Raw genomic sequence first — 20,621 nt, forward strand, 5'->3', positions numbered from 1 at the left:
AATATGAACGTTTTTTTAAAATACAATTCCATATAAAAAAGCTCTATTTTGAAAATACAATTTCATTTTCACATTTTAAATAAAAAATGTCATAATTCATAAATTTCAAAAAAACATTATATTGCATTTCAAATTTAGAAAATTTTTATTATTTCTCTTTTAACCTAAAATTTTTTATTATTTCTCTTTTAAATTCTACCTCATAAAGAAAACAGAAATATTTAACATTTTCACATTTTTAATAAAAAAAGCCTCATTAAACGATTTTTAAATTTAAAAATTTCACATTTTAAATTATAAATGTCGTAATTTAAAAATTAAAAAATAAAATTTATTAATGCATTTGAAATTTATAAATATTTTATAATTATTAATATGAACTTTTTTATTTACTAAAAAAGGCTCTATTTAAAAAAAATAATTAATTTTCACATTTTAAATAAAAAATCTCGTAATTTATAAATTTAAGAAAAACTAAATTTATAATGCATTTTATAATTTTTCTTATAAACTAAAATTTCAAATTACGTTTTTTAAAATTAAAATTTTCACATTTTAAATTATAAATGTCGTAATTTAATAATTAAAAAAAAAATTTACAACTACATTTCAAATTTATAAATATTTTATAATTAACTACAATCAACGTTTTTTTATTTACTAAAAAAAGCTCTATTTAAAAAAAAAAATTTAATTTTCACATTTTAAATATAAAATCTCGTAATTTATAAATTTAAGAAAAACTAAATTTATAATGCATTTTATAATTTTTCTTATAAACTAAAATTTTAAATTACGTTTTTTAAAATTAAAATTTTCACATTTTAAATTATAAATGTCGTTATTTAAAAATTTAAAAAAAAAAATTTCAACTACATTTCAAATTTATAAATATTTTATAATTATTAATATCAACGTTTTTTTATTTACTAAAAAAAGCTCTATTTAAAAAAAAAATTTAATTTTCACATTTTAAATAAAAAATCCCGTAATTCATAAATTTCAGAAAAACATTAAAATTTCAGAAAAACATTAAAATGCATTTTATAATTTTTCTTTTAAACTAAAATTAAATCAAATTCTACATAAAAGAAAATGCTACATACAAGAAAATGCTACACAAAAGAAAATGCCAACCTGGACTCTCCCGCTCCTGCTCCGTCCATCTCCGTCGAACTCCGTTCGTCGCTCTCCGTCGCTCGCGCTCTTCCGTCGAAGTCCGGCAAATCCGAAATCGGTGAATGAGGCAGAGCTCGATCGAGGTATGCGGAATGAGGGGGGTCGCTCTCCTTTTATAATAAAAATTAGGGTTTACCTACCTCGATCGAGGTATTCTTTCCATGCGCATACATCACGGTACATATACCTCGATCGAGGTATTGGCATGCCACGATACCTCGATCGAGGTATTCTTGACATAACCATGCATCTCGTTGGCATGCCACAATACCTCGATCGAGGTATTCTTTCCATGCGCATACATCCCGGCACATATACCTCGATCGAGGTATGGCCATGCCACGATACCTCGATCGAGGTATTGTGACATGCCCATACATCTCGGTACATCCACGTCGATGGAGGTTTTGACATGCCACGATACCTCGATCGTGGTGTGTTGGTGGAAACGGGATGCCAAGTCATGTGTCCACGATACCTCGATCGAGGTATGTCATCCGCCTTGTTGGCCGCCCTTTCGGATGGCACATACCTCGATCGAGGTATGCTGGACATGCCACGTGACCTCGATCGAGGTTGAGCTGGATGGCCACAATACCTCGACGAGGTAGATGTGGCATGTGTAGCTGGCCTGCCAGCAAACCTCGATCGAGGTACAGGCTCGGTTCGGCAAAAAAGCTACGTACCTCGATCGAGGTATGGGCTAGGCTCGGTTGTGCTCGTGTGTGATTTTCATTGGAGCTTATACCTCGATCGAGGTATAGGAGACCGAAGCAAAACCTTTGTATTTTCACTCGAGCGAGTGTCACACTCACCCGAAAGTGGTCCGGAAGTGGACACCCTTAGCTTGCTACCTCCCTGCAATCGCCTGTACATTACTCTGAATCTCTTCCTTGCAACTATTCTTTCTGCTTTGGCTGCTTCATATCTCTCAATCCACTTTTGCATCTCCTTGCTATTGTGGTTACAAGACTTATTGAATTTCTCCATTTTCTCTTTGCTCATCTTTCTTTTAATCCATTTTCCTTGGGGAACCTTGCCAACGATGTGATCATCATCCTTGTTATGCCAAGCGTACAGCATATCGGGATCCATGGATGTAAGAAGCTCCGTGATTTATACTAATGACTCTTGCACAAGCCATCCCTCTGCCATGCTTGCTTCTGGTGGTCTTGCTCTTTGCCTTACAAATCCCTTCAAAGTTTTCATAAACTGCTCGAGAAAAAACATCCACCGACCATGAATGGCTGTAATGGCCACCTCATCAGCTATGTGCACAAGCAAGTGCACTTGAGTTGTCATAATGCTCGAGGGAAAGTGCTTCTCAAGCAAGCATACGGCTTCAATGGAATCCCCCCTAGCCTTCTCGATGCTTGATATGGAGATCTCTTTTTGAGATATCCACATATTTCACATGCCCATGTAAGATATATTCAGAATCAGTCTACAAATTGTTCAACTTAAATTGAAGAAAATGCAATCAATGTGATTTAATAGTAAGCATACCTCACAATACCACTGATCTTGAATATAGCATTTCTAAAATCTTCTTGTACGCACCCTTTCACTGTAATTGGGGGGATGAACTATCAAAGCAACAAAGAAGTCATGTCAATAATATAACATAATCATAATTACACTAATGCATCACGATTATCGGTACACTAATCCTACAGCTTAGAATACCTATAAGACCTTGTGCCAATCATGGAACTTGAGCCCGCTAAGCTTATTGTCCTTTGAAAATGCTCCTTTCAAGCAATGCATGTACCCTATGGGTGTTTGAAAATAGTAGTCCCCACATTCTTGAAGATATGCATGGGATCCAAGAGACGATTGATTTGCAACTGACCCCAATAAGGAAGCTCGTGAAAGATGAATAGCCTCTTTATACCACGAGGAGGCTCCTCTCCATTCGCCCTCTAAGCCTGAATCTAGTCACTTGACTTCAAATATGGTGGTGGTGGATTAAGTTGACCTCCACGTGCGAGATGGTCTAGCGGAAGGTAGCGAGCATGACCTTCATAAACATTTTTCCTCATATGTTTGGAGTATCGTGCAAGTATTTAAACCCGGTCCACAAATAGGATAAGCATGGTACCCACTTGTAAAACAAGTCCTGCACGCGTGCATGAATGTGTTGGTATAAGACATGCATGTAAAAGAGAGTCATAAAAGCGTAATCCTATATTATACATGTAAAGACACAACCATGTACCTGCACACTCTCCATATCCTAGGTAGTCATGCATGGTCCACATCAAGATTCCCCTGACCAAAATGTCATTGGTATGCCTAGGAGCTCTAGAAATATCAAAGACCCACACTCCTCTCCATAAGATTTGTAACTCCTCTATCAAAGGTGCCATGTACATGTCCGTATTTCTAGCCTTGTACTTCCCTGGCACAAATAGTGCAAGCATGAAGTGTCCCTTCTTTATTCTTAGCCATGGTGGGATATTGTAATTCACCAAGACTATGGGTCATGTTGACCAAGATGTCGAGCGTAACTCGAAAGGGTTCACGCCATCCATGGCGAGCCCAAGATGTAAGTTAGGTGGCTCCCTCGACCACCAATTGTCTATGTGGTTCCAAGTTGCACAATCTATGGGAATCCTCAATGTGTCATCAGTGGACTGATGAGATGCATGCCAAGTCATCAAGTCCGCTATGGATTTGCATCGGAACATGTGCTGTTTTCTTGCAATGATGGAAGAGTGTCTCAAGATCTTTATTGGTATCTACTCAGCTTGCAAGTCATCTATATATCATTGTTCCGCACACTCTGGAAACTAGCCAAATCTCCATGCTCATGGCGAAAGAGAATACAATCATTATGGCAAGCATGGATGGTATCATAATCCATATCCACCATTGTTAGCATCTTCTTTGCTTCATCTCTTGATGCGGGCATGGTATTTGCTGCAGGCAACATCTTCTGGAGCAACCTATCACAATTCAAACATAGATAGGCTTCAAATAATGATGATTCTCAAACATAAATGATGATTCTCAAAACAAACAATATCCAAATAATGAGTCAAATCTATGTGGGAGCTAACATCATTAAGGCTGGGATGCATGTATCTGACCGGTCCGTAGTTTAGACATCCTAGTACCCTCATACAAATGTGGTGATTGCAACTCTCGCATATTGATCTCAGACTCAGACATCACGTGTACATGTGATGTAGTGCCTCTTAAAATAGAATCCATCATGTCCACCATACCCTCATCACATCATCTGGCACATCCGAGAGACTATAGTCTTTCTCAAAGTGTGAAGGTATATGGACACCCTCACCACCCTCCTCATCTTGTCTCAAGATTTCATGTAAATATAAGATCTTATCTCAAGGTTTCGTGTCATGTACGTATGCAATATTAATCACAAACTCAAATAGCATTGACTTACCGATGACACGTGCAACACCAACAGTGGGTACTGGTTCGAGCTCCTCCCCATACATCCGCAAGTGGCACACGAAAATATGGCATTGATGTTGTACTTCTTGCTTGCAATGAGTTCAATGACAATACAACCTCTTCGTAAGCCACTCTGCGCTTCCAATCCCTTTGAAAAGTTGCTTCTCCAAACTCCTCCTTCCTCTACTTAAGTAGTTATCTAAAAAATGATATGTTTTCTCTCTTTTGTAGGGCCAATCCATGAAACACCGAGCAGGACTTTTCCAGGTAAAAAAGTGCTTCCTCTTTTTTCGTTTTGCTAATTTCGTTATTTTCATTGGCCTGCAGCTAGTGCCTTAAGCGCTTAAGGCACTAGTTGCAGTGATGGGCATAGGAACCCTCTCTTCCCCTCTCTTATCTTATTCCCTCTTCTTCCCCTGTTTTCCTCTTTTCCTCCCTATTTCCCCCCTCTTTCCCTCATATGCTCATGCATAAGCATAAGCATATGCTTTCTCTCTTTTTCTCTTATGCATATGTTTTTCCTTCTCTTATGCCTATGCTCTTTTTCCCTCTTTCAATTTCTTTTCCCCTCTTCCTTCTCTTCTTTTTCCCTCGCTTTTTTCCTCTCTTTTTCTCTTCTTTTCATAAGCATATGCATTTTCCTGTGCTTATGCTTATGCTTATGCTTATGCTTATGCATGAGCATATGCTCATATGCTCATGCATAAGCATAAGCATATGCTTTCTCTCTTTTTCTCTTGTGCATACGCTTTTCCTTCTCTTATGCTTATCCTCTTTTCCCCTTTTCTTTTTCCTCTCTTTCAATCTCTTTTCCCCTCTCTTTTTTCCTCTCTTTTGTTATTTTCATATCTCTTTTTTCCTTCTCTTTTCCCCTCTTTTCCTCTTCTTTTCCCCTCTTTCTTCTCTTCTTTTTCCCCTCTTTCAATCTCTTTTCCCCTCTCTTTTTTCCTCTCTTTTTCTCTTCTTTTCATAAGCATATGCATTTGCCTATGCTTATGCTTTTGCATGAGCATATGCTCATATGCTCATGCATAAGCATAAGCATATGCCTCCTCTCTTTTTCTCTTATGCATACACTCTTCCTTCTCTTATGCTTATGCTCTTTTCCCCTCTTCTTTTTCCCCTCTTCCTTCTCTTCTTTTCCCCTCTCTTGTTTCCTCTCTTTTCTTATTTTCAGATCTCTTTTTCCTTCTCTTTTCCCCTCTCTTTTTCTCTCCTTTTCAAAAGCATATGCATTTGCTTGTGCTTATGCTTATGCATGAGCATATGCATTTTCCTATGCTTATGCTTATGCATGAGCATATGCTTTTTCCTATGCTTATGCTTATGCTTATGCATGAGCATATGCATTTGCCTATGTTTATGCTTATGCATGAGCATATGCTCATATGCTCATGCATAAGCATATGAATATGATTTCTCTCTTTTTCTCTTATGCATGTGCTTTTCCTTCTCTTATGCTTCTCCTTCTCTTTTCCTTCTCTTATGCTCATGTGTAAGCATATGCATATGCTTTCTCTCTTTTTCTCTTATGCATATGCTTTCCCCCTCTTCCTTCTCTTCTTTTTCCCTCTTCTTTTTCATCTCTTTCAATCTCTTTTCCCTCTTCCTTCTCTTATTTTCCCCTCTCTTATTTCCTCTCTTTTCCTCTTCTTTTCTCTTCTCTCTTTTTCTCTTTTTTCGTCTCTTTTCTTCCTTTCCTCTCTCTTTTTTCCTCTCTTTTCTTATTTTCATATCTATTTTTTCCTTCTCTTTTCCCCTCTTTCTTTCTCTTTTTCCTCTACTTTTCATAATCATATGCATTTGCCTATGCTTATGCTTATGCATGAGCATATAAGCATATGCTCATGTATAAGCATAAGCATATGCTTTCTCTCGACTTTCCCTCAAATGCTTTCCCTCATATGCATTTGCCTATGATTATGCTTAATTCCTTCTCCTTAGTTGTATTCGGTTCTTTTTTCACATGCTCCTTAGCTATATTTGGTTCTTTTTTTTTTCAAACAGATTCTAAATGGAACAACCACACCCTCACCCATGGGTGTCCTCCCTAAACCCCAACCCGATTCCCCATGTTACAGGGATTATAGACATAGCTTCTCTGCTAGCTCATGTAAAAGAGAAGATTGCACAAGAGAGCGACTGGGTGAAGTAAAATGTTGGGATGTGCTTGGGTGGGGTCCAAGCCGAAGGGTAGTGGAATAGGGGAGAAACTGCCACGATCGGTGGAGCCTCAAATATGATTGTGTAAAGGACATAATGGATTGTGTGGAGGCCTTCGTGGATTGCATATTAGAGCATGACCGCATATTAGAAGAAGTGGAGGATGAGGTCCCCAGTGACCTGCCTAGTGGCACCGAGGAGGAAAGTACCTCGGACAGTAATGCAAAGCTGTAGACCTCCTCCACCATTTTGGGATTTTTGGGGAATGTCTCTTTTGGAGACAAATTTTGCTTAAGCATACTTTTGGAGACATATATTTTTTATATACATACTTTTGGAGACATACTTTTTGGCCATATGTTTTATATATGCAAATCTTCTTGGATTCCACTTGTCTTTCATAAATATTTATCATTTCAAAACTGGCTTTTCATAATTATCTTAAGTAAATCATTGTCCTTTCATATTTATCCTTTATGCGTTGATGTCATTTCATAATTTTCACAAGTGACTAATTGCCTTTTCATAATTTCTTGAGTTTGAATTTCATAATTGTCTTAAGTAATCAATTGTCTATTTGCTTCTTACCCGCTCTTGTTTTTTGTCTTTGTATTTGTGTCTACGTTTGTCCAATCTCCCCAAATTAGACATGGAATCATGTCGCACATCTGACGAGTACCAAAACCCTCGTAGGACGAGACATCATGATCTCTACTCTCCAGATGACTTTGATTCCACTCAGGTGACACGTCAGGGGCCTACTCCTGTGACTACTCCTGGCTGCCTACTCCTGTGACTACCGACTCCTCTCGGACCTAGCACTGTGACTACCCCTCAATGAGTTTGTCGCACAGATGACCAATGCAGAGGTAGTGAGATTCTTTTCTCTATTATCCCAGAGGACCTCAACAAATCCCTCTCCTACACCGATGACTAGACCTATTATCCAGACGTCCCTCCCTCTAGCCCCTTTGATTGAGGGGTCATCACCTAGGCATGCCCATCATAAGGGAAGGAAGAGTAGGAGGGGTCGCTTATGCTGTACTGACCCGGGAGATGTAGACGAGTCATCACACTCACATCCCTACAGGTCTCCACTTGGTCAAGAGACCCATTACTAGTCAGGTCCCTTGCCCTCTCCTATTCCCACTGCTACTCCTCGCTTTGTAAGTGCTCACAGTAACACCACTCACTCTGGCTCTTCCACTACCATGAGTCCTCCTTACCCGGTCGAGGACCTGTCCTATCACAACAACACAAAGCAACTATAGACACGCTTGGTAGACGCACAAAATAGCGGGCGCGTCTATAGGCGTTGCTCTAGTAGAGAAATTACAGGCGTGTTTATAGGTGCGGCTAAACGCTCGTCTATTTGTGCGTCAATCACCGCATTTATTTGTGCGTTAGACCTGAGAAAATACGGGCCCGTCTAACATCCCGTTTATTAGCGCATCTACTTGCACGTGTATTTGCGCGTTTATTTGCACGTTTACACTGAGAATCAGACGTGTTGTTAGACGCGCTCTAGAGAATACAGAAAGTGAGATTTTGGTGTACATCATTGCTTTCCAAACATTGCCCATGATTACCAAAGCACATAATTTTTGCAAGCCCACATATACAATAATTAAGGGAAATGAGGAGAATGAGACAATATGTAAACTAGTTTTGCCAATATCAATTGTGGGGCTACGGTTCAATCTCATCCTCAATGAGATCAACCCTTGCCAAACTATCTACTTCAAAATCCAAACAAGTGTTTAGATCTACAAATACATTCAACCCACTACTACTTGTGCCACTCATGTGCTCATCGAAATCAAGATCTCCAATGGTAGGCTCGTCCTCACGGGTAATGCCGGCCTCAATATCTATATCTCCTATCTCATGATCATCCTCCTCTCTTGTATCACGGTCATCATCATGTCCATGGCCATGATCATCCTCCATACGCTCCATATTAGTAAATGTACTATACATCACTTTGGAACGTGGCATAATAGGTATGACATGCCACCACCTATTATTATCCACCATTGGTTGATAGACAACCTAATTCAAACACAAATACAATCATGTTACTTTTCTTGCATCAAATATTTAAAAGCGAGTATTTTTATGTGTGTGCACAGTACCTGTTCACATTGTTACCGTAGTATTAGTGTGTCCTTCCTACTTTGCCAAAACTTTGTGGAGTCAATAGTTACAAAGCCACTTGCATGGCGTTTGATTGTTGCATTAGGGCCTCTTTCCACCACATCCTTAAACCACTTTACATCCAAAACATACACAAAGAAGCATCGAAAGTCAAGCATAATGATATCTTGGATTATGCCACAATAAACATCCATGGCTCCATTGGCTCCCTCAAAGCTAGCAATGACGCCACAATCTTGTGTGTTTCTCTTATCATCAATCCGTTGTGTTCGAAAATGCTTGCCCTCACACCATATAGCATTGAACATAGTGCACTACACCAAGAAAAAATCAATTAAATAAGCAATCTAAATTATAAAAACCTCCTAACTTATGCATAACATTCTATATACCGACCTTGCTCATGCATCCCCTAGCATACTCCCATTCTTCCATTGTGATATGCATCCCCTCGTCTTTCTCTGCTTTCTCCATTACATCAAGTAGCCAATCCATATGAATATCCTTTGGAAGTGCTCTTAGACGCTGAGGGTATGGCACACGAGATCCGTGGTGTGTACGAAAGAGGGCCCTTTCTTCTTGTCTTCTTGCCTTTGCATGCTCGTATCTTGTCACCCATCTTTTCATCACATCACTATTAAGCACGCAAAAGAGGTTGATACTATTACGCAACTCCGTGTCTATTACTTTGTTGTGTCCTTTTCCTTGAGGCACAATAGAGGTCATCCTTAGGTCTTCATCATCTCTCCATAGTCGTGGGAGAGAGCTATCCACATCAACAAGAAACTCAGAAATATATACAAGTGACTCTTGTACCAACCAACCCTCGGCCATGCTACCTGTCTTTTCTTAATAGCCATAGAGGGTGGAAGATTGTAATTCACCAATACCACTGGCCATACACTGTAAGATGTGCTTTTGAGACCAAATGGGTTCACACCGTCCATACCCAATCCAAGTATCAAGTTCCTAGGTTCTTCCTTGAAGCTTTGCCATGTGTCTTCAATATGCTTCCACGCAGGAGAGTCCGCGGGACTTCTCCACTTGCCATCGGTTGATCGATGGAAGGAATGCCATGACATGAGCTCTGTAATAGATTTGCACTTGAACATATGTTGGATGCGAGGGATTATGGGAAAATGTCGCAATACCTTATGAGGCACGTCCAAGGTTTTGAGATCTGCTCTATATCTTGCCTCTCCACAAGTAGGACACTCTCTTGCATCCTTATGTAGTCCACGAAACAAAACGCAATCGTTGACACATGCATGGATGCACTTGTAATCTAATCCTCCAAGAGAGGTCACATGTTGCCTTGCCATATCTCTTGAGGTCGGTAATTTATTCTCCCTTGGAAGCATTTTACACAATAGCGTGCACGTGAAGACCATAAATGAGGAAAAGCATTCGAGTAATTGACCCACTAGCATAATTCACCATGTTTGCAAAATCGACTTTAAAGCTTACTTGAGTAATGCATTCAAACTTGCATTGCTCCATCCATAGATGGTTTGCAAGTTTAGTAACTCAAGGGAGGCACGTAGAACAGAGAATGTGCACCCCTCAAATAGTGGAGTCGATGCTGCGGTAAAAAGATCATCCTGCTCCATGCTATTATCCCTCCCTTGATGGACATATATATCCCGCACCATATCATCAAACACCTCCTCCTCCATGGCTTCATGAGGTAATGGTGGAGGGCTACTATCACCATCACTCCATGCATCCGTAACGGTCCCTCCTGAAGATCCCACCTCATATCGCCGACGCTTCGCCTCCTCACGACGGGCATAGGGTAACATATGCGGGTGTGGCACTGTATCCTGTATCAAATTAAAACGGGTTCATTATAACTCAAACATATGAACACCCATAGGTATCTCAATCAACCTTAACTTACAAATCCTTACCCTGTTTACGGTCACATCCCATTCTCCATACTTTGAGATATGATTGAGCGTAATCCTGCATGCACGATACATGTTTCCTCACATCGATCACACAGACATTTGATTTTTTGCTCCAACCACATTTCACGATGGTGGATACGGAGGGATTCATCCTCACTGGAGCTGCTTGTTGAAGATGGAGACATCCTACAAACAAACAACCCACCAAATTTGCTCTTCTTCAAATGCTTAACTTAAAAACTCTGTGTTGCATCTATCGCCACGTCTATCGTCGCGTCTATTATCACGTCTAACTACTGCGCGTCTACTCTGTGTATTTAAATGTGCCCATAGACGTGCTAATAGACGCGACTATAGACACGCTACTTTGTGTATTCAGACGTGACTATAGACGCGCTAATAGACGCGACTTTTAAACCCACCAAATTTGCTCTTCTTCAAATGCTTAACTTAAAAACTCTGTGTCGCGTCTATAGCCGCGTTTATCGTTGCGTCTAATGTCGCATCTACTTGCGCGTCTAAATGCCCGTCTACTCTGTGTATTTAAACGCGCCTGTAGATGCGCTAATAGATGCGACTATAGATGCATTTACTTTGTGTATTCAGACACGACTATAGATGTGCTAATAGACGCGACTATACCCGCGACTTTTAAACCTGCTTTTCGGCGAGCCGCTCGCTTTGCTTTTCTTTTGACTACTTAAACTTCGCGAGCGGCTTTCTTCCTTCTTTATTAGTAGTTCTATAGATTCGAAGCTTAAGAGAGAGCCTCCCATACACAGTTCCAAGCTTTCACTCAAGACAAAGGGACCGTACCTACACAGCTTGCTTCCAAGCCTAAAGAAGAGGAGGAGTACGAACAAGGAGAAGAAACAAGTTTGGAAAAGAAAGATCCTTCCATACCTTTTTCCAAGTAAGTCCTTTTGAAGTTGTTCTTGCTTGCTCTTTCCAGTTTTGTACTTTCTCGCATCCACGAAACGCAACATCTAGGTATGAGCGACACGTTCTTTTGTCGGGCGAAACGTCCTTTTCGACTTTTTAGTATTCTCGACTGTCGAAGTGCGTGTATAGAGGCGTCTGAGGGTGCATCTAAATGCATGTCTACAAGCACGTCTATATGCGCATTTGGCTTGTTACAGACACACACAAACGCGTATGTAGACGCTCACATAGACGCTCTGTTAAACAGAGTTTTATACAAATTGTTAGACGCGCTTTTAGACGCGCTGTTAGACGGATGTTTGGACGGACTGTTAGACGCGCTGGTAGATGCGCTTTTTAACGCACTATTAGACAGATTGATGAACAGACTGTTAGACGCATTTTTACTTGAATTGTTAAACGCTCTATTAGATGCGTTTATAGACGCGAAGATTAGACGGGTCTATAGATGCACTCTGCCAGAGCCTCTTTTTTTTTTTCCCCTTTTTTTTCCCCTTTCTTCTCAGCTCCCAAAGTAATAGATTTGTTTATTTTTTTCCAGTTTAACATGTGGGGAGGAAGTGCTTCTAGCTCACCTGATCCGTGGGAATCGATATGGAAGGATTTATATAACATTTTAGGGCACCCTCCTAGTCCTGCGGAGTTATACAGGTACATGACGGGTACCCTTAACACTCCCCAGGAGTCGGCACTACAGACTCCGAGCCACCCCACACCGCCTGAGATCACCCCAGTAGAGTCCGCACAACCGTCTTATGCCCCGTCTTATGCCCCTTCCCCCGTACCGTCTTATGCCCCTTCCCCCATGCCGTCTTATGTCCCTTCTGCCATCTCGTCTTATGCCCCTTACCCCATGCCGTTAGGAGGTCCTTTTGCCTCGGCGAGCCGTCGACGTACTCCCCAGCTGTCGAGACTCGGTTCTCCAGCTACGAGTGGTCAGCGTAGTCCCGTGCAGTCCCCAGCTACGAGTGGCCAGCGTACGAGCTCGACACGACAGGGTGGTAGGCATAGTAGCAGGGAGAGCGGTGGCGGATGCATGGCACAGTGCTTTGGGCCATGTGGCGGTGAGGAGGATGATGATTCAGATGATTTAGATATGCCTCTGTGTGATGGTACGATTTATTATGACATCACTCAGATAGGAGGCATCTTGATGGATGCACGGGGGAAGGACATAATGGCCTTCATGCGCTCTGTAATTGCTAACAATTACAGAGATTGCTTTATCCACTATAAAGACCACCCAAAGAGGTTGGCTGATGAGACCCTCGCTACTGTTCGCTCTAGGTATCCTAACCCCCCCAATCGCCAGTTCACAGATAAATGGGGGAAGTCAAAGATTATTACGATACTTAGCAATAAAAGATCTTCCCTTAAGAGGCAGGCACTAGCGGAGCTTGCCAGAATTGAGGTAGGTCAACCTCCAAGGGGCCCGCCCCACACCGCTCAGAAGCGTGAGTGGAAGAAGGCAATGAAGTCAGCGAGGGAGGAGCCCAGTCTGCAACACATGGAGGCACGGAGGATCCAGATGGAGGAGTATGGGAGCGCGCATTTTGGAGCAGGGGGTGTTGAATCATGGGAGGCCCAATTTGTAAGTATCGATCTCAAATTATATTGTTTATGTAGTTTATAGGAGGTTGGTTGTTTCTTTGTACTAATCCCTCCACAAAGTGTATCACGGTCATGCAGCTTGAGATCGTGGGTAGATACCCTACTCCAGTGGAGATAGCCTACCACCGCCACCATTGCAGAGGAGATACATGGAGGCACTTCTATGATGACGGGTTGATTACTGAGGAGCAGTATACCCGAGCTACTGGACAGGCCCCCCAGGTATTTGAAAGTAATTAAATAATGCCAAAATTATAAGTAAAGATTTGATTTTTCATACATTGATATATGTTGTCCCTTGTTTACAGGCCGCCCCTGCACAAGACGACGAGGAAGACGAGGAAGGAGGTGTAGAAGGGAGCGCAGAAGGCAGCGCAGAAGGGAGCATGGAAGGCAGCGAGGATTAGTCGTAGAAGTAGTGCTACTATTCTTTTTTGTACTTAAAGCCATTGGCTTGGCTTCGTGCCTCTTGTATATAGACTCCTCTTATTTTTTGTACTTGAAGCCACATGACATGGCTTAGTTTCCTTATTTTTTGTACTTGGAGCCACATGACGTGGCTTAGCTTCATGCTATATGTATATACAAGCACTTTTTGAGCTTTCAATTTTATTGCGTTTTGGAGTTGTAATATTTTATTTGGAATTGTAATTAAAATGTGGTTGGCTGTAAGAATTGAATTACAGAATGTGGATATGGGAATCTTGTAACTATATAGCGTACACAACATACACAGTATTCTGTAAAAAAAAAAAAGGGCGCGTCTATCAGTGCGTTTAACAACGCGTTTATATTCGCGTCTGTCTGTTCAATTTGCGTTTATACGTGCATCTATGAAAGCGTTTATAAGCGCATCTATTTACGCGTGTCTGTGCGCGTCTATACGCGCGTAAGTCTGATATATAGACGCGCAATTAGACGCGGGTCTCCTGACGTGCAAGTAGACGTGCAAATAGACGCGCCCGTAAGTTTTTTATTTAGTTCATGAAACACGTCTGTGCGCGCGTCTATGGGTGCTTTGTCTTGTTGTGTATGAAATCATGATTGCTGGAGAGATAATAGAAAATAAAAAGGGCTTAGTAGTGATGGCCACCATGAGGTGATTGATGAGCTACCACTTCAAGAGCAGCATAGCTACTAACTGGCGGTACCAAGATAACCAAAAGAAACAAGCAGTCATCAATGAATTCAATCCAGACTAATGTCAAAAAGATGCAAAGATAACTCAAAACATCAAAAGAATTGAGATTGTTGTTTATACAATAGAAATGCTATTAGTAGTTTGTATTCCAACAAATCACAACAACAACCCTCATACAAGAGGTTGAGATGAGCTTATAACATCATTCGACTTCAGTCGAGTAACAGTCAGAGACAATAAATAGTCCAAAGCATAATGTGGAGGATAAGGACACTTCTTTTGGCTATTAGGGATAGTTATAACTATCCCTATAGTTACAAAATTATCCCACTACTTCTAATGTAAGTTCCCTTTACTAGGGGTGTACTAACCCTCCTCGGGTAAAGCCTACGTGGGTGGAGAGGTCACCCTCAACACAAATGCAACAATGAAAATGTAGAAATGTAAAAATGGAGATGCAGAAATAAATATGCAAAAACAAAAATACGGAAACAAAAATGTGCATGACGAAAATGATGTAGAAATGCAAAAATGCAGAGCACCATTGAAAAAATGCAAAAATGTAGAAGTGCTTAAGAAAAAATGCAAAAATGCTTAAACGAAGATGTGAAAATGCAAAAATGGAGATGCGGGAACATAGAAATGGAGGTCAAGCACCAAGGGGCCCACCCCACACTGCTCACAAGCATGATCAATGGAAGAAAGCAATGAAGTGAGTGAGGGAGGACCCCAGTCTGCAGCACGTGGAGGCACGAAGGATCCCGATGGAGCAATATGGAAGCATGCATTTTGGAGTAGGGGGTGTTGAATCATGGGAGGCCCAATTTGTAAGTATCGATCTCAAATTGGACTCTTATTCTACAAATAACAGATGAGATAGCTGCAGAATTGGAGTTTCGTAGGAGCCAGTGGTTGAGCGATCTTTTTTATGAGATAGATATGATACCAGAATATGTATTTTTTTGAGACTAGAGTGTAGATATCATATAAGTGTCATTTGAGTGTGGGTCTAATTCTGTAGATACTTTTGTAGAGGGAGATACTAGAGTGATACTAGTAGGGGAGATACTGGGGGAAATGAAAAAAAAACAATGTATTTTTGTTTAGAGGTAGAATCACAGTATGATATATTGTGGTTCAGTTAAAACTTTCAGTTTGAAGAAATCCTCAACTTTGAAGCACGAGGTGTGTGGCACCTACTGTTGTATGTAAATGATGAAGAGTGGTAGGGTGTTTTGTTACCAGCGATGGAAGATCTCCCAGAAGAAATTCTCCGGATGAGTCTTTGTATAGATGTTGAGTTTAATGAGTGGATATAAATACTAAAAACAGGAAACTGTATATTCATGTATTTGATCTTGGAACTGGGTCTATCTGTGCAGAACATTGAGTTTGGTAATGAAGTACATGTAGAAATTTTATAGTCTGAGAGGATCAATCTGCCATTGCCACCAACAGAACCTCTTTTGGATGATGTTTTTTGCTTGAAGCTTGTCTGGGATGAAGACTTCTAGGGTTGAGGGAGTCTATGGTGTCTGGTGTTTTGGGAAGGGTGAGTATATGGAAGAGGTTGCAGTAGTTATAAAGGCAGTATAGTGCTCTATCTTTTTTGCAATCATCTTTTTGGTGCCTCCACGGAGGAGGTTCACTTTAGTTTACAAGACTGAAAGAGCAGATGTTCTGAGCTGTGTTGCAAGCAATGGGGAGAAATCCACATATGAGAGTGATCCAGTGTGAATGCTGTGGTCACAAGAAGGACAGATGCATTGAAGTCCATCTACATGTGATCCGACTCCGTGCCAGAGTGCAGAGAGCTCTGAAAGTGCTTCAGCAGGAAAAAGAATGCTCTTCGGATGTAGAGTGAGCTTCTTCAGTAGTGTGTTTGCTTGTTGCTTTTTCCAATTTTATTGTGATTGAGATAGGACAATGTGTGGAAGTTGAAGAATTGTGAGGATGGTAGAGGATTTCCCAGAATACTGGGGGATGCCATATGAGAATGCAGTGAGATTCCTAGAAAAGATGGAATTTACAGCACTTATGAGAGATAGGGCAACCCCTGAGATTTTGTTTCAGATCTTGAATTATTACTTGCGGGGAGATGCAAAAGCATGGCTACAGACTCAAGTTGCTACCTACAGGACTGCTCATCCTCAGTAGCAAAATCCGGAGTATACAGTGGTGAGAGAAGCCTTCCTTGCATGGTTTGCACAAGCAAAGATCCCTAATGAAGTTTGGAAAGAGCTGTGCAAAGTGAGGTAGGAGGAAGAGCAAGATGTGAATCAGTATCTAATCCAGTTTGGGAGATTATGGAGTTTATGGTGTGAAGCTCTTGTTCTAGAGGTACCACCTCAAATGGTCAAGCGTGATCGTTTCATAGCCGGTCTGAAGCCTACACTCAGATTGAAAGTGGAGCTGAAGAATTTGGATAGTTTTGAAGATGCTGTCAAAGTGGCCAGGGAGAAGGAATGGAAAGTCCAGAGACTGAGGCAGTTTGGCATGCAAGAAGAGCCTAAGAATCTAATTGGAAGTCCATAAATAATAAAGGCTTATGTAGAGAGAGAGCCGGCATCTGTTCCTATGCAGGATGACTCCTTGAAGAAGGACTTACATGATGCTATAGAGCTTATGAAGTTACTTAGCATGAATTGGATGGAGATTGTAGGAAGAGAAAGGGGCTGAGGTGTGAAAAATAACAGGAGAGATGTACAAGTTGGGAGTGAAGGAAATACAGCTCGAACAAGTAGAGGATGGGGAGACATGAGTAATGTAAAGTGCTAGAACTGTGGAGAGTGGCCCGGACATATCAACCCTCACTATGATAAACTAGCAAGAGTAGGTGGAGAAGTTTATCCCGTAATGCAAAAGACAAATGACAGGTCAAGAGACTTCAATGTGGAAGTGAGGGATCTGAATCAGCCCTCTACCAGTGGAGTCAAATGGGAAGACAAAGGGAAAGGAAGGGCAGTCAGCCTGATTAGGGTGGAGACTATTACAGAGATCATGCTAGTGGGCGAAGAGAACAAGGAGTGCAATAGGAGAAAATGGTCCTTCTGCAAAAAAAGAAAAGCATGTGGAGTTTGATCTCAGCCCTCAATCTCCTAAAAAGAAGAGTCGGAGGCACAGGAAACATTATAAAACTTCAAATTTCCATATTGGTCAAGGACAGGAGGAATACACACTGATGAATGATCTAAAAGGAAGAACAGCCAATATAACTTTTGCACAGTTGCTTGGTTTGTGCCCGAAGCTCAAGAGAGAATGGAAGAAGTTGGCCAATCCCAGGAAAAGTAATGAGCAGGAACCTATAAGAGGAGAGATGGAGATGATGTCTGTAGAAGATCTTCCAGATTTATGCCTTGCAATGGATGCATGGTGTGGAGGTATGAGTGTTGGAGAGGCGTATGTTGATGGGGCAGTGCACAGATAAGTGTCATGACTCAAGCATGTATGGAGAATTTGGGGCTAAAATTGAATGCACATTTAGATTTTAGGCTCCGATTGGCAAACCATGTGAAGGTGAAGTGTCTGGGTATATGCACAGTAGTAGTAGTGGATGATTTTGGAGTATCCTGTTGCATTAATTGCCACATTATGCCTGCTAGTTTAGGAGCATATCCACTAATTTTGGAAAGACCTTGGCTTAGACACTAGGTAGGAGCAATGCAAAATTGGAAGATGGGTACAATTACAATGCATAATAAGAAAGGAAGGGCCCCCCAATGGTGCTTGGGAGGATTCAAGATAAAGAAGAGGAAGAAGAGCGTGTAGAACCACAATGGCAACGGCCATTATCGAAGTGGGTTAAGTAGCTTTTGGATGGCAGAGAACCTCTAGCCATTGAGGAGGAACCATCCGAACACCACCGGTCCAAGAGATTAGAGGAGCAAAGAAGGGCGCAGGAACACTTAGTCAACTATGCGTTGATGACAGAGGTGATCCGTGCCGAAGAACCCAAGTGTCTTGAAGAGGCATAGGGTGATGATAGGTGGATGGAGGCTATGCAGTCGGAGTATGGCTCCATAATGAAGAAAAACACTTGGGACCTTGTGGATCGACCACCAAAACATAAGGTAATTGGCACCAAGTGGGTGTACAAGACCAAGTACAAGTCCGACAGTGCGTTGGATAAGTACAAGGCTCGGCTCGTGGCAAAAGGATTTGCATAGGTACATGGTTTTGATTATCAGGATGCTTTTGCTCCCACATCTCGACTAACCACAATTCGTAGTGTTTTAGCTTTAACAGCCTAGCGCAGTTGGCCCGTGTTTCAGAAGGATGTGAAATATGCCTTTCAGAATGGAGATCTCAAGGAGGAGGTATACGTGGAACAACCACCAAGTTTTGTGATCCCCGGTTCAGAAGGTAAAGTCTGTAAACTGAAGAAGAAACTTTATGGGTTGAAACAGGCCCCACGAGCGTGGTACTAGCGAATTGATGCCTACTTTCTGCAAAACGGGTTCAGGAGGAGCCCATCTGATCCAAATTTGTATATCCTCAGAGAAGGAGGCAGGTGTATGATCGTGGTCCTTTATGTGGACGACCTTGTCATAACAGGGAACCATAAAGAGAAGATCTCGCAGACAAAGCATTTGCTAGGAAGAGAGTTTGAAATGATAGACCTCGGACTGATGCATTTCTATTTGGGGATTGAAGTTTGGCAAGAGCCGAAATAGATCTTCATTTCACAAGCTGAAGTATGCTGGAGAGATACTGAAGGCATTTGGCATGGCTGAGTGCAAGACAGTCGGTACCCCTATGGAGGTTGACGTGAAGCTCTCAAACAAGGATTCATCACCACTGGTGGACGAAGCAAAGTACAAAAGGCTTGTGGGCAACTTGATTTACTTGTGCAACACGCGGCTGGACATCAACTTTGCGACTGGTGTACTAAGCAGGTTTTCCAATAAGCCCCGGGAGAACCATTGGAGGGCAGGGATGCGGGTGCTGAAATACATCAAAGGCACACTTGATTATGGCATCACCTATACCAAGGGCAACATCTTGACCGGATTCTGTGACTCGGATTGGGCAGGAGATGTGGACAACAGGAGATCAGTCACAGGTTATTGTTTCTCACTTGGATCTGGAGCTGTGTCATGGGTCAGCAAGAAGCAACCCACAGTTGCAATTTCTTCTATCGAGGCCGAGTACAAATCAGCATGCTTTGCTTCTTGCAAGGCAGTGTGGTTGAGGAGGATTTTAGGGGACATGGGTGCAGTGCAGAACAAGCCTACGCAGTTATCATGTGACAATCAGAGTTGCATGGTGATTGCAAAGAACCCTGTGTTCCACGCTCGTACAAAACACATTGAGATTCAATATCACTTTGTATGCAAGTTCATCATGGATGGAGAGGTCGACTTGGTGTACTGTTGGACTACAGAGAATGCTGCGGACATCTTCACAGAGGCTCTTGGAAGAGACTTACTGGAGAGGCATCTTCATCGACTTGGCATTGGGCTGAAAAAGTAAGTTCACTTGCAGGTGGACATTTAGGGGGGGCATTAGATATGAATGCTCCACTCTCGTGTAACTACGCAGGAACCAACTAACTCTACTTATAAGCCCCCCATATGAGGAGAAGGCATTTGGGTAGCTCAGTTATCCAGTAGGTCCTAGTTTGGACACTAGATGGGGCCATGTGTGGCCTAATGGCTAGACGGCTTCAGATAGAGTTGGCACATCGCTAACTAGGCTACATGCAAGTTCGGGAAGGCATCCCATGACTGACCGCACTGAGGGTAGATGGAGCATTTCTCAGGGCAGCCCACTCTTGGGTTGCGGGGCCCGTTTGGAGTGTCAGATGATCCCGGATGGTGGCTCTGGGCCGAACGGAGAACGTAGGTCAGTTGCTCTATTTTGCGCACCGGTTCTATCATGTGGTCGGTGGCCTATTTTGGGACCGACCCCCAGTCAACCATTTTGGGCAGATTGGGTCGGCAGTCACCCATCGGCAGTCACCCAATTGGCTGTAACCAACTGCTTGGGGTGGCTATATAAGAGCAAGCCCGTGAAGCCCATTTCATCACTGGCTACAGAAACCCTGATTCCTTAGCATCCAGCCTCCATCTTCTACTATTTCCAACATGCCA

This window comes from Dipteris shenzhenensis, chromosome 12 (assembly GCF_047967505.1).
Source record: "Dipteris shenzhenensis isolate YYH24624 ecotype China chromosome 12, Dip_SZ_1.0, whole genome shotgun sequence".
NCBI lineage: Eukaryota > Viridiplantae > Streptophyta > Polypodiopsida > Gleicheniales > Dipteridaceae > Dipteris > Dipteris shenzhenensis.